The sequence below is a fragment of the Microtus ochrogaster genome, chromosome 4 (genome assembly GCF_000317375.1).
Source record: "Microtus ochrogaster isolate Prairie Vole_2 chromosome 4, MicOch1.0, whole genome shotgun sequence".
In the NCBI taxonomy this organism is placed as follows: Eukaryota; Metazoa; Chordata; class Mammalia; order Rodentia; family Cricetidae; genus Microtus; species Microtus ochrogaster.
The window spans coordinates 85,737,291-85,751,514 of record NC_022011.1 but is presented as its reverse complement, the minus strand read 5'-3'; the positions used below and the strand labels follow the sequence as shown (position 1 = coordinate 85,751,514).

Here is a 14,224-nt window from a genome sequence, read left to right as displayed (position 1 = left end):
AAGAGGAAGAAGAAGAAGAAGAAGAAGAAGAAGAAGAAGAAGAAGAAGAAGAAGAAGAAGAAGAAGAAGAAGAAGAAGAAGAATCTTAAAGAGACTGTAAGACTTTCCAACGGAGGCCCAGAGAGACCCCAAGCCAGAGCCAGCAGACTCACTGAATACCAATAGCGAAAAACAAAACCCAGGAGACTGCAGTGTGCAGGACAGGAGAGAATGCCACATACTTCCAGAGATTTGTAGAGTTCCCCTTGAGTATTCAGTGAGTGCTGCTCGTCAGGGTAAGGGACAGAGCTAGGCTGGAGATGAAACCACAGTGCTCGCTCTCACACCAACAACAGCTGTCGGCGCTCTCCTGCCAAACCAGACAGGGAAGCCTCCTGATTCAGGGGGCACTGCATGGAGTTCACAGATGGGTCTGACCCGGTTCTGGGAGATAATTAGTCCTAAACCAAATACTATCTAGTTCAACTGAGGCCTAAAAGAATCAAACTAACCTAAGTAATACCCACAAAGAAAGATCCAGAAAATTAACAGGAATGGAGAGCAAACCGAGCACCAATGGAGGTAGAATTCACAGGGTATAGAATCCAGGCAAAAAATGACTAGGAACCCAAAGACGCACTTATGGGAAATGCAAGCCTCGCTATGAGATCGAAACCCAGAATAGACACTATCAGTACAGCCAGCAGACAAGAATACCAAACTAGCACTAATTGTATTCTGTGTTATCTTAAAAAGCTTCCAGCACCGCTTTGAGAGATTAAGACTACAGTATCTGAGATTAAAGTGTGTGTGTGTGTGTGTGTGTGTGTGTGTGTGTGTGTGTGTGTGTGTGTCTCTTGTGTATGTGTGTGTGCTGTTTTTCTTTGGAGCATAACAAACTAAGTTCCCAGCCTGAAAACGGACAGCGGAAGGAGCAAACGGACTCCCAAATGCAGTCCTCCAGCCTCCGTATCCATGCTGCGATATGTGGGCATCTGGACTGGCACACAGAGTACTAACAGTCAGACTTCTAAAACCAAGTCTTTGGATGGAATTACTACTTTAAATAATGCCAGAGAAAAAGATGTCAAGTCTGAAGAGATAGCAACAGAGACGATGAGGAGTAAATACTAAGAGAAAAAACATAGTTCGTGAGCCGTCAAGGCCACGCCCAGCAGACTAGCATGGAGTGGAGTTCCCAAACACAGAGAGGGGGAAGAAAAGGAAGGATAAAATCTGGATAAACCATGGCAGAAAGAAAATGTCCCAACTCCTATCCCTCCAGACTGTGTGTGTGTATGTGGAGAGAGAGAGTGTGTAAGTGTGTGTGTGGAGTGTGTGTGTGCGTGTGCGCACGCACGTGTGTGTGTGTGTGTGTGTGTGTTTTACAATTGCATTTAAATCCTTTACACAGAAACTAAATGATTCTGGATGAACGCAAGGACCTGCAAAGGAATGATGGGCGCTATAGATGGTGAATACAATAGTAGCTATATGAATATATAGTTTTAAAATGTTATTTACTTCACCTTAAGAGATAACAAGATGGTTCAAATGAAAGCAGCAACAATTCAATGTGCCATTTATTATGAAAGCAAAATATCTGACAATAATCGCACCAAGATCAGGAGGGGAGGTGAAGTCCCTATTGCAAGATTCCAGTACCAGGGGGCTGGAGAGATGGCTCAGACGTTAAGAGCATTGCCTGCTCTTCCAAAGGTCCTGAGTTCAATTCCCAGCAACCACATGGTGGCTCACAACCATCTATAGTGGGGTCTGGTGCCCTCTTCTGGCCTGCAGGCATACACACAGACAGAATATTGTATACATAATAAATAAATATTAAAAAAAAAAGATTCCAGTACCAGAGGCAGGTGCTTCGGTGCCATGTCGGACTGCTTGGATTAATAGCTGCAATCCACCATCTACCAGGTTATCCCATTCTCGGAGGGCTCTATCTATATCTGCCCAGTGTGTGGCCTGATTTTAAAGCTGATGTCACTCCTGTTTCGCAGTAGAACAGCAGCAACTCTGCACACATGTGGGACTAGCCGTGAACTCCACCCATCAGAAACACACCTCAGAATAGGAAGAACCCCTGCCAGCATTCCCCTGCATCAGCACACATACCTGCAAACCAAACCTACTGTGCACCACACACCAGTCACGATTCTTTAGAAGCCAGGCTCTGAATACCTCACTCCACTCTCTGTGCCTCAGTTTCCCTGTTTGCAAAATGAGAAAGGTGAACCAGGTGGTGTCTGAGTCCCTTTCACAATTTGGTTCATGCTGGAAAGGCAAATACTACATACTGAGATACTAAGGAAATGTGGAGACAGAGGCTTGGGGGCATCTGCTTGTCACAAAAATAGTCTCCGAGTTATTCCCAAGGAACCATTATTTTGAAGGCTGGCTGTTCTTTTCCTTTTAAGTTGTCGTTCTGAGCTCATTCTGTGAGAATCAGCTGTCTGACAATTCCCAACAGTTCACCAATATTTTCTTTAGAATACTAACCAGGATTCTAAGCTCTTTAAGTCAGAACGGTGAGTTAAGCTGTACTTCTCAACAGACTATCCAGCGACGTTTGTACGATCAGGCATTTTAGCAATACTTTTCTGGAATTCTGAATAAATTCAGCTCTTTCAGAAAAGTTCACAGAACTATAACCAATAAACAATCTTCGAAGAACACAGCACTACACCAGCACCCTCAGAATGAGATGACTAACACCCTGTTGGTAAGATGGTCCCCACATCGATGCTAGCAAACAGCTTTTAAAACAACCCACAGGACTGGAAAGATGGCTCAGCAGTTAAGAGCACTGGCTGCTCTTGCAGAGGCCCCAGGTTCAATTCCTGGCACCCACACTGCTCACAGCCATCTGTAATTGCAGTTCTAGGGGATCTGATGCTCCTCTGACCTCTGTGGACTACTGCATGCATGCACATAATTACACTTGGGCATATGCATGTGTGTATGCACACACATACACAAACACATAAAATAATTTTTAAAATTTGTATGTGTTTGAGGAAAAAGATTTTTTTTCTTGAATTTAATTCAAGTCATCGATTTGCAGAAGAGTCAAGCAGCCCATCTGCAACCAAACTGAAGCTGTTCAAGAGTTGCAATACCTGCATATTAAAGAAATGCATTTAACCTTTATTAGCCTTACTGCCGCCTTGGAAAACCAAATTCTTAAACTTTGTCATCTCTCACCAGTTGGCCAGCTCACAAAGAATAGTTAGACATTTTCCTTAAATAACTTTTTCTCAATGTTTTTAGAAGCATTTCTCACGGGGAGAAACAGAAATAACTGTCAGCTGCCCCAGAATGAAAATTATGAGACTAGACACACAGTATTGCTTTATTCAGGTATGTGTTTTCATTAAAGGGTAAGGAAAAGGCTTCAAAAAATGTTTTAAATCCAGTGTTCCCAAAGACTAAAAAGTAAACACAAATAAAACAAACCTATAATTAGCAATTCTAATAGCAAACAGTATACAGAGTAATTTTTATAGGAATCAATTAACAAAAATTATATACTGAGCAATACTTACATGGATGAGGGAGTTAAGAAAATGAATAGATAGGGCTGTCTAGCTCTAGGAAAAGCCTTTAAAGAAGATTAGTTGGAGGGATTTTTAAAAACGGAGAAAAAAAAAAGAAATCCAACTGCTTCCTTAAGAGTTCTGAGTCCCCACTGGGGCTCTCCATGACATCCGAGCAGTTATTCACATGTGGCTAAAGGATGAAGACCCAAAGGAAAGCCCAAGGACAGCAGGACATAGCCCAAACCTACACAAGAAAATCTACTTTCTTCTGAACAGAAAACCCGGAAGACGTTTAGCAGCAAATCCCTAACCACCCTCCAGAGAGATGTTAAGGGGCTGGCAAGATGGCTCAGAAGGCAAAAGCACTCCACCCCTTGAACAAATTGCCTTCTGACCTACACACACCTCTCTCTCTCTCTCTCTCTCTCTCTCTCTCTCTCTCTCTCTCTCTCTCACACACACACACACACACAGTTACACACACAGAGTCACACATATCTCTCTCTCACACATACACACAGAACCACACACACACTAAATAATAGTGATTACATTTTTAAAAATAAATATCAAATGTCTGGAATGTGGAAGAAGAGAGAAAAGAGGAGGGAAAAGAGTGGAAAATAGGCAGATCCCTAGACTGGCTTAGTCTGTGAGCTCCAGGTTCAGTGAGAGACTCTGCCTCAAATTAAATAAGGTGGAGAATGACAGGGGCAAACACTTAACATCCACCTGTGATCTCCACACATGCAAACAAATGCATGTTCGCCCCCCACACAAAAATCTGTACACACTCATATACTACACACAGTTGGGTTTTTTTATGATCTTGGCTAGCATATGGTTCTTCAAAACAGCCAAATATAGAACTACCATACGATATCACTCCTGGCCAACACACCCAGAGAAACTAAGTCAGTGTGCCGTGCAGACACCTGCACATGCACTTTTTTTAAAATTTCTGTAGCAGTACTCACAACAGCCAAGCTCTGAAACCAGCCTTAGTCACTACCAGATGAACAGACAGAGAAACGTGTATACACCGCAGAGGTTTGCCCAGTCTAAGGGAGGTCGGAATGATACCACCGCAAGACCATGGATACATCTGCAGATCCTAAGAGCAAACAAGATAAACCAGAGCCAGAAAGATAAATACACAAACACTGCAAGCTTTCTCTCATCCTCTATTTTTAAACTTCATATATAAATCATTGGGTATTTATGTGTATGTGGGGGAATGTATTTGTACACTGTAAAGATTATTGGTGTAATAAAACACTGATTGGCCAGTAACCCAGGCAGAAAGTATAGGTGGGGTAACCAGACTAAGAGAATTCTGGGAAGAGGAAAGGCAGAGTGTCAGACACCAGTCAGACACAGAGGAAGCAAGATGAGACTGTCTTACTGAGAAAAGGCACCAAGCTATGTGACTAAACATAGATAAGAATTATGGGTTAATTTAAGTTGTAAGAGCTAATTAATAGTAAACCTGAGATAACAGGCCAAACAGTTTATAATTAATATAAGCCTCTATGTGTTTCTTTGGGACAGAACGCCTGCAGAACTGGGTGGACAGAAACTTCTATGTACATGTGTGTGTATGTGTGTGTATGCGTGCATGCGTGAGTGTGTGTGTGTGCATGCGTGCATGCGTGAGTGTGTGTGTGTATGACATAAGTTAGAAGAGGGTCTGGTTGGGGGAAATGGGAAAATAGTATGAGGGCAGGGGTAAGAAGGTATGAGAGGGTGAATATGGTCAAAATACATGATGTACATGAACAAAAATATCCTTATTAAGCCTATCACTATGTGTAATCAATGCACACTAACAAAAATCCCATTGCGGACAGCTACGCAACAAAACTGATCAGTGCAAACGACCCTCTAGAATGTTTTTATCAGTTGAAAGACAATACATTCTTGTACTTAACAATCTAAAAGGAAGAACAGGGCACACAGGAAGAAAATAAGTGTCCCTCCATATTCTCCCCAGCCTCATGTTTTCTTCCCAAGAGGCAATTGTAGTTTTCGTTTTTTATGGGACAGCCTTACAGTTGCAAGACAAAGTGCCTTGAATTCATATGTAACACGGGTCATCTTCTAACCTGTGCCTTGCTCTGTTTCTGTTATTCTAGCCTAGAGATCTCTGCATACAGCATTGTGTCAGGTGGTCTTGCTTAATTTTGTTTCTGCCCCAAACTATTTATCAGTTTTTTGTTTGCTTGGTTAATTCGGTTTCTCAAGACAGGGTTTCTCTGGGTAACAGAGCCCTGGCTGTCCTGGAATTAGGTTTTTAGATCAGGCTAGCCTTGAGCTCACAGAAATCTGCCTGCCTCTGCCTCCCAAGTGCTGGAACTAAAGGCGTGCACCACGATGCCCAGCTTAACCAGTTCAGGATAATAACTTCCTATACACTTTTCCTTAATCAATGCTGTATGCAAGCTCATCCTGCCAAGTGTAGCAATAGAGCAACCCGTTGAGGTCCACAGAGCACATGTTTAACTAGGGTGGAAACGCCAGTGACGCTGTCCCTGGATGCTGCACCTGCCATTCTGTCCACCTAGCCACAATGCATGATGCTCACTGGTTTCTGAAAGCCTTGCCATCATAATGTAGTAAATGTCATGATTTTTGCAGATACAAGAAATTAAATAAGGGAAGCTTGAATTTCTCCCCTAATGAAGAAAGCATGATTTTGGATTTATAAGTGCCACTTCTAATTAATTTTCTGTGAAATGAACGGTTTCCTCATTTCCTTTGCCCTTTTCTTTAGGTTATGAGTCATTTTCTCTTCTTGACACATGAGAGCTCCTTGGCCATGAGGAATGCTGTGAGCAGCCTCTGATATGATACATCTTATCTTCTGCCTGTTAGACTGGTGACCATCCCTCACACGGAGCTACATCTGTTTCTTTTCATAATGTTATTTCTTTTACAGTCTCCAAGATATTTAAAGATCTTACTTTAATGGAGAGCCAGGTGGTTTCCAAAAGACCTGACCTTCATCCTCTGAGGTCTATACTTTTATTTCCCCGTTGGCACATCCTGAGAGACAGGTGAGGTCGCAGCTACCTCCATCCCCTTCTGCTGACCTTCTGCTACATTACCTGCTAGTCTTGGAGTCAACACTGTCCTCTTCCCCTGTGTTCCTAGGGGACTTTGACATGAGCCCTACATTTGCTTCGCTTGCAGACTGCTCTCCCCGCTCCCTTCTGTAGCTCTTGCCTCAATTGTAAATTTACTGGGATCAAAAAGAATACATTAATGTCTTTCCACAATCCACATGCCATTCAACCATGCCACTCTCTCTATTCTTGGGAAATTATGCGATCAACACTGCTCAGTTGTGCTGCCTGATGGGGTGAGAATATGCAAAAGCTTGTCTAGCTGCTATGGATAAACAGAAAGCAAAAAATATGGTCATAATTTAAAATAAACCCAGACTCTCAACTCTCATCTCCAGAAATAACACACAATGAAATATGTTTACTTTAATGTTCTTTTAGATACTTAGGTAGCTTGTACATGTACTATATGGGATAGAACTGTGTTATGTAATTAGAGCATCCGAGTAGCTTCTTCAAATGTAGAAGAAGGAGTTGAGGATGTAGCTCAGTGGTAGAGCACTTACCTAACATACAAGGTCCTGGGTGCTGTCCCCAGCACCACAATACAAATAATTCAATAAAACTAGTTTAGGGCATGTGAAGTAGCACCTACCACTAGAAATTGAGGCCAAGTTTATTTTTGGTTTGACTTCAGGGGGTGGATTCTAAAAATAAATGGGTGTAATTCTCCATCCTCTAACAGGTTTCAAAAGGTGAACAGGTCTGTCTCAAGGCCACAGAAAGGGTGGCAAAACCTAGACGCTAAGGTCCCATGCCAGGCCCCAGTGCACACTGACATAAAGAAGGAGGATGCCAAGGAAATGAGACAGAACAGTCAACACAAGAGAACCTGACTTTCTGCTGTGCTCGCCCACTACTGAGCAAAAGATGGGACGATGGTTGTCCAAAAAGCAAACTCTTGGAGCTGGAGAGTTGGCTCAGTGGTTAGGAGCACTTGCTGCTCGTCCAGAGGACCCTGGCTTGGTTCTCAACACCCATGTGACAACTAACAACCATCCATAACTCCAGCTTCAGGGGATCCCATGGCTTTTCTGGGGTACGCATACATGCATGAATGCAATGCACTCATACACATAAACGAAAATAAAACTTTTAAAAATGGAGTAAACACTAAAAACTATATACTCACATTTTCATTTTCTGGTCAGAAAAGAGAAAAAGGAAGAAAGACAGACAGAGAGGAAATATATAAATAAATACATGAGGGGCCGGAGAGATGGCTCAGAGGTTAAGAGCATTGCCTGCTCTTCCAAAGGTCTGGAGTTCAATTCCCAGCAACCACAACCATCTGTAGTGGGGTCTGGTGCCCTCTTCTGGCCTGCAGGCATACACACTGACAGAATGCTGTATACATAATAAATAAATAAATAATTTTAAAGATAAATAAATACATGAATATGTATCACAAGAAGGGTTAAAATCTTAACCCTGACTCACTTTCTTATTCTTTCAGCCTTGTGAGCTTGAACATCCAGGAGCCAACTTACAGTGAGTCATTCAGGCATCAACAAAAACACGACTATTTCTACTGCCTGAATATTTGCTTCGTATATTTGAAAACAACATCAAAAGGCAAGCGTCTCAGCTAGTTTTAATTGTCAACTTTCAAAAGCCTCAACTGAGGAACTACTGAGGTCAGACTGGTCTGTGGCTATGTCTGTGGGGGACTGTCTTGATCGCTAATGGATGCTTCAGGGGCCAGCCCACTGCAGGCAGCACCATCCCTAGACGGATGGCCTGGGCTATATAAGAAAGCTGAGCAGAGCTCAACCATGTGAGTGAGCTAGCATACAGTGCGCTAGCACACAGCACTTCTCCGTGTTTTCTGCTTCAAGCCCCTGCTTAGCTCCTATTCTGCAATGGGCTGTGCCTTAGAAGTGGAATCCACACCAACTCTTTCCTCCCTAAGAGGCTTTTTGTTTATAGTGTTTGTCACAGTGACATGCAGCCAAAGTGACATTATATCTTATCCCAAAATAGCCTCATAAGTAGAACGCCCAGTGTAGAAATGGCTATAACCTTAATATTCCTACAGCTGCAGCAGAGGGATCTTGAGTCTGAGGTCAGCTTGGGCCACGTTAGTTCAAGACCAAACTGAACTTTATAGAGAGAACCTGTCAAAACAAAACAGAACAAAGGACTAAATCAAAAGCTGGTAACCTTGTCTCCAAAGGAGAACAAAGCAACACTCTTATGACAGAACTCCAGAGGGCGGCTGTATATTTGTCAAGGAGGTATAATGAGGAAAAAATACATGCGTGTGTGTGTGCTTGGTAATATTCAATGAGGAATAGTAGGAAAGCAAACCTAAAGGTTCCTATTTCTGAGCCTACATTATCGGGGACCTTGTGAGGTGGTTATTAGCATCCTCACTCCAGGTGTGCAGTACACGCCCCACCCTCGCCTTACACACCGCGGATGGCTGGTCCTTCCTATCTAGTGCTTCTCATGTAAGCCCAGGGCTCTCTCGATCCTCAATCAATGTCACCGTCCATCCTGACATAGCACGCAACCTTAGTGAATTTACTGCATTTACGTTAGCAGACACACAATACAAACGCATCCTCTGTCACTGACCTTCCCACATCTGCTCAGATACCTCAGGGGGTGCCGTCCTTCAGTGCTGAGGGTCCTCACCACTCCTCAGAGCTCCTAGGTCATGTGTTCATGTGTGTGACATCTACTAACTCCGTACTCGACATCTGAAACCCCACCAGTTTCTTTAGCCAAATATCTCTGACTGATCTAAGGTCACAAGCCCTAGATCACCTTTTCAGTGATTTAACATGAACCCTTTTTCATTTTCTCCGAACTTGAGAACTCTCAGACAGCCAGGGTTCCTGCCCTGAACCTCTCTTCCTAACTCCTACCCGTCATCCCCTGGGCATCTGGAGTATTTATTTCACTATTGGAAAACTGTCAATGTCTCCCTCCTCCATGGCCATACATCTCCACAGTTCTACATGGTCCTCTTCCCAGTGGGACCACTTCCTGCCCATGCTCCCCCCAATGTCCTACGCCAACTCTTGACAATTCATGCTTATACAAAGGGACAGCTTCTTGTCCTTCAAGTGACATCTGGGTCTTGACACAGGAACCTGCTGTGTGACAGCTCTACTAACCTTGTTTTCTTTTCCCTGAGAATTTTAAAATACCATCATCGGTTCTTCCAAGATCCTCTGCTTTGCCTTTTAAAAATATAATGATTTTGTATGAATTCATCACCATACCTAAGTAAGATCACTGTGTGTAGCCTGTAGTCACCTCCCTGATCCTCCTAAAAGACAACCACACCCCTTTCTAAACATTTTAATTGTTTGTTCATCTGTCTGTTTATAGGCACGTGCGGCACAGCTTGAGTAGAGAGGTCAATGGCCATCCTATAGGAGCAGTTCTTTCCTTCCACGAGGATGCTGTAGATAAAATTCAGGTCATCAGATTTGCAACAGGCCTTTACCCGCTGAACAAGTGATGAACATTAAGCTTGGGAGGAAGCTTAATGTTCATCACTGCTTTTCTTTAAAAAGAAAGAAAAGAAAAGAAAACAGTGTGTGTCAGAATATGTATGTAAAAACTGTTTTGTTTTGGGTTTTTTGTTTCTTGGTTTGTTTTGTTTGTGTTTTTGGTTGGTTGGCTTTGTTGTTGTTTGTTTTTGCAGTTGCTTATCCATTAGCTTGTCTCCCTGACTTCCCCAGGTAAGCTAGCACAGCAGTCTTGGGATACAATATGATGATATTTAGGAATTCAGACACTCACCACTCTACAACCCCGCAATCCTATCCCTTGGCATCTGCCCAGGAGAAACATTTACACGCATACCTCAGGAAAAATAGTGCAATTTTTTTAATGCAAAAGAAAGGGGCCACTGGCTGCAGATCAGACAAACACAGTTACAAGGCACAGATGGAATATTGCACAGCAGTGGGAGTCAATTAGCTACTGCTACACACAGCATGGCGACACAGAGTCAAGGGAGTGAATTCAAAAAGATAAAAACAGAAACAGAAAACTCTTTTGTCCAGGATTTTAAAGTATGAATATTACTTAACCTTTTCAGGAAACAACAACAACAAAAAATTCTTCTTTCAGTAAACAAAAAAAAATTATTCATGAGGGCAGGGGAATCCTTTATATCTCCCACAGAACGCAGACCAGTGTCTTCAACAGAATAGGGACTTGCTGAGAAATTATCAACTGAATGATCACAGGATTCTAGTTAACCAAGCAACGTAATAAAATGAAATCTCCCTAGTCTTCATAACTTCATGAGTGACCACATGAAACTTTTGTCCACTTTAGTTTCACGTGAGTCTGTTTTCATCGATAGCACTCCAACAAACTTCTCACCCAAAACATTTCATCTTGGACAGACTTTTTTTGGGCGGGGGGTGGAGGTGGGAAGAGACAGGGTTTCTCTGTGTAACCTTGGCTCGCTCTGCAGACAGACCAGGCTGGCCTTGAACTCACAGAGATCTGCCCACCCTTGCCTCTGGAATGCTGGGATTAAAGGCGTGTGCTGCTGCCTCTGCCAACACCACCAGGCAAACTCTGTTTCTTACTGGAGTAATATTAACGTAAGGAAGAGTAAAATTCATATGAGGTTCAATTAAAGACAACATCTGTTACACGATCTTGTGGAATCCAACAGAACTACAAGATACTAAAAGCAAGATACAACTGATAACTCATCACCATTTAAAAAAGAAGTCTCCCCAAAAGCAATCCAGCCACCGAATTTATAATTAAGTTTCCATCACAACAACTGAAAATCTGGCCAAAAGCAAGAGGTTTTAGGGTTGCTAAAAAGCAAAGGTTTTACATTTCAACATATCCTGATAACTTTAAAAAATATTTACTTGGGTAAAATATACTAAATCAGGAAGCCAATACCAGGAATAATTCCACCAATCAGGGCCTTCCTTGTAACCCAATGAGGCATGCACATTCTCTGTAGGTGATTATAGCTGAGTTACACAGCATCTTCCCTTCGACCTTGGGAACCTGCTCGTTCCCAGAGCTACCGCGAGGTCTTCTGATTCATTTATTATTGGTCTTTGCACCTGCAATGCTGTAACCCTAGATAGGAATATCAACGTCGTGAACTCGCAGTATCCAAAGCTGCGGAAATGCCTCAAAGCAAAGGGGGATGAGGGCGCAGAAGGGAAATCTATAGATATATATATGAAAAACTAAAATAGAGGAAAATAAAGTTTAATAGTCTTAAAGTGAAAAATTTAATTTCCTTTGAAGAATACATTTCTTAACTCTGTATCATAGCTACCAATCAATAAGCAATTTTTCAATTTAAGAAAAGATGTTCAAAATATATTTTGTTAATCAGGAGAAACTGCAATCAAATATAATGTATGATTTATTAAATCTTGCCCAATGACTCCAAAATGGAAATTATTTTCAAAGCCTTATAGGACTTTCTGTCCAGAAGCGAGAAATAATTTGGCAAACCGGTAAATCCGCTTAGTTTCTGTCATTTGCTTCATGTCCATTATGTAATGCTTCCCCCAGCTTTAGGTCTCTAGTTTCACCAACCTTCCAGGTAGATAGATCACAGAATCGTCACAAAATCAGTATCTGCCCATAACTTTCCAAAGCAGCTTAAAACGTGGCTTGCGGTGCGTATGCAGACAGAAGAGGTTTTTATAAATCTGCGGGTGCCATTAGTTCTCCTCAGCTTCCTCCCCAGGTTTCCCATCCCTCCTCCCCCAAGCGTCCCCGGAGACTCGATTTGCGGGCAGCTCCAAGCTCGACGCAGGGGAAGCACGTCCTGACTGCAATGCAAACCCTGTCCCGATCTGAACCGGAGAAGGTAGCTAGGGCCGTGAGCGTGGACGCAGGCTGCAGGGAGGGCTGCAGGGACGCTAGCCAGGGTTAGCCAGGAGCGCCCACGAGGGCAGTCCGCAGTGCACGCGCACAACCAAACCCGCTGCACAACTTGCCCGGCCACTGCCCGCGGCTCCCCGGATTCCCTGAAAGGTGCAACGTAGGCGTCAGCTCGCGCGGGAGCGGGCGCTCTCATCCGCACCGGTTCGGTTCTCCGCCGACAATTACATCAGTCCTCCCGGCCCCTACTTCCATTCCCAGCCAGCCGGCCTGACGGTGCGGGCACAGGGGGTGCAGAGCTGCGCGCGGGGGGCGGGGAGGATGCGTGTGTACCAGGAAGCCGAATTCCCGGGCAGCCGCGGGAACGGAGGGCGGGCAGCGAGCAGGGACAGTGACACCGTACCCCCTCCCACTCTGGCCGCACCGGGGACCTATTCGGCCTCCTCTGCTTCCGCGCTACTCAGCTTGGGAGCCTCTGGGGTCCGCGATGCCTCCGGGGGCCTGGGGCTGCGGCTGCTCACCAGCTTATCGCCAGGGTCCTCGGCCCTCCGGACGCGCACAATGCCCCTGGGTCGCGCGGCTGGCGCGGGGTATCCACCCCAAGGCCGAGAGACACTTACCTGCAGGGCGAGCGGAAGGTCGCCGTGGGAGATGGCCTGTGCTATCCACCCGGCGCGCTGGCTGGCGGAGGCTCCGGAGGCGCAGGGACCGGCGCCGCCTGCGCCGAGCTGCGGTCTCCAGAGCGGACAGCGGCGGCCGCGCGGCGCCTCCAGTGGTCCTCCGCGCCGCAGCCCCTCCTCTCCCACGGGCGGGGCTCGCTGGCGGGGCGGCGCTCCGGGCTCCCCGCCCCCCGGCTCCTGTTCACCCGCCAGCCCAGATCGATCCCACCGGCCCGGGGTTGTCCAGCTGCGTGCCCACCGCACCCGCTCCTGGCGGGCTCCAGTGTCTGTCTGGTCCAGGGCAGGCGTCCGCGTGAACCCGAGGGGTACAGAGATTGGTCACCCGGCAGAACCTGCTCAGGACGGGCGATCCTCCCTCGAGTCCAGTCCAGCAGTGGTGCGAGTCCTGGGCTGGAGAGGAGAGGCCGGGAAAGACTGCGGCATTCAGGCCAGGGAGCGGTGGGAAAGGGCTTCACCAGGGAACCGCAGCCTGGCGGCCTCGGCTCAGTAAGATCAAGCCTCTGGCCCCCGGCGCCCTTCTGAGGCCTCGTTCTATAAACAAACACTATGTGCGGACTGTCCCGCGAACTCCCAGTCCCAGAGGGACAATCGGAGTGTGTGGAAGGAAGGACCAAAGGCTCCAAGACCCTGGCAAAGCCCCGCAGTGTCGGTGCAGTACACCCTTCCCACCTAGAAACTTCCATGCTTAAACTATTCCTGGCATGCGTCCAAGACCAGATTGATCTAAAGGCAAATTTGCACGGAGGGACGAGGTAGTTTAAATATTTGCACAGACGTTTCTTCTGTAAAGGGATAATTGAAGAATGTTCCCGTATCAAGACATTTCTGTCATCAACAACTTCAAGGGGACAAAGCTAGAGAACTGGGCCAGACGGGGACTATTAGAGGCTCTAGCTGTTCTGAATTGGATGGGGCAGGAGAGGGAAAGCCCTTTAAAGGGGGACGGTGCCCTGAAGATCTTGCCCCCTACTGGGATAGTAGTGATGGCATTTCACAGTTGTGCTGATACAATGTAGCTATGTGCACTCTTGTCTACAGATAATTG

At 45.2% G+C, this 14,224-nt stretch overlaps 1 protein-coding gene across 9 annotated transcripts in view; it reads right to left on the bottom strand.

Annotated features, from left to right (window-relative positions):
• Osbpl6 (oxysterol binding protein like 6) overlaps positions 1-13,206 on the bottom strand; it is a 165,119-nt gene extending 151,913 nt beyond the window's left edge. For 7 of the 9 annotated variants that reach the window (XM_026789317.1, XM_005346616.2, XM_026789330.1 and 4 more), the window contains exon 1: positions 13,120-13,206. The gene's annotated coding sequence lies outside the window, so the exon portion shown is untranslated. Of the gene's footprint in view, positions 1-12,208; positions 12,336-13,119 lie in introns of those variants that run through there. The other 2 variants (XM_026789323.1, XM_026789321.1) reach the window with 2 other exon arrangements.
• Between the last annotated feature and the right edge of the window lie 1,018 nt (positions 13,207-14,224).